The following is a 1,286-nucleotide window of genomic DNA, read 5'->3' as shown; positions in this document are numbered from 1 at the left end:
GATGGGGAGGGACTGCCACTATTTTAAATGAGGCAGGTCAGGAAGGCAGGGCACCAGAGCTGTTGCTGCAACCACAACTTCAGGCTGGGGCTTCCACACTCCAGATGTCCAGCTCCTGCTTGAGGTGTGTGTCCCAAGTGCAGGTGGGGACACCCTCAGCGGGACTGATGCCCCACCCCCCTTTCAATCCCACCCACACAGCCATTCCACCCGTCAAAGGGCCCCAGAGGCTTTCTCCAGGAGGTCCTGGCAGCCAGGAAGCTGGGGAAGGCAAAGAGGGGCTAAAGAGTGAGAACCAGAAGTGAGACAGGAGTGGAGAGAAAAGGAGAGGGGAGAGAGAAGGAAAAAGGAGAGGACGCGGAGCAGAGAGAAAAAAGTAAGAGGAGGAGAAGGAGAGAGAAGAGGAGAGGAGGGCAAAGGAGGAGGAGGGCCAGGGGAGAAAGGAGAGACCGAGGACAGAAAGAGGGAGACAGAGGAGAGCAAGGGGAGGGGCTAGGAGAAGAGGGAGGAGGGAGAGGACAAAGAGGGCCTATGCCCCTGGGAACCTCAGTCAAGTGCCTGGTGCAGGGCTGAGGCCCTGGTAGACTGCCGAGGCTGCGGCCTCGAGGTTGGGTATACGGTTCCTTCCTGTGGTAAAGGTAGGCAGCTAGCTCAGTTACTGGCCCCTGGGGTCATCACGAGGCCGTTTGAAAGCAAATGTCCTTTTTAGGACATCTAGTCAATGACCAGAGAGGTCCAGCCTAGCTGACCTCTTTGAGGTGAACTGTAGTGGATGGGTCCCTGGGGCTGCGTCGGAAATAATGCAGCATAGGACCAAGCCGAGAAGCTGAGCTGCCGCGACCTGGCCTGGCTTGAAGGCAGCGGGCAGGTCCAGGGTGCCAGTCGTCCCAGGGGCTGCACCGCCACCTGCTGAGCGACGAGGGCAGTCCTGGGTCCTGAGCTGCCGGTCTCAAGCGCGGGGCCCGGCGCCGCCGGCAGCTAGAGGGAAGGAGGGACACCGCAGGGGGTGCGCAGGTGAGCGCAAGCTCGTTGCTCCCGGGCGCGCCCGCCCTTCCCGCCAGGGAGTTGAACGCCGGGGTAAACACCAGGCGCGGAGTGCGCGGTGTATCCACGGAGAGACAAAGCCAGGGCGGGGCGGGGGCGCCGCCCGCAAGGCCGGGGCGGGGGCGCGGGGTGCCGACTAGGACGAACCTGAGAAGCCAGTCCTGAGGGCAGCTTTCTTAGAGCTAACAGCGCAGGGCCAGGGCAGTGGCCGCCTCACGCGGGAGGGCTGGGCCGGGCAGGGT

Source organism: Condylura cristata, unplaced genomic scaffold (genome assembly GCF_000260355.1).
Source record: "Condylura cristata isolate star-nosed mole 26May11 unplaced genomic scaffold, ConCri1.0 scaffold00004, whole genome shotgun sequence".
Lineage (NCBI taxonomy): Eukaryota > Metazoa > Chordata > Mammalia > Eulipotyphla > Talpidae > Condylura > Condylura cristata.
Note: the sequence above shows the minus strand (reverse complement) of the source record.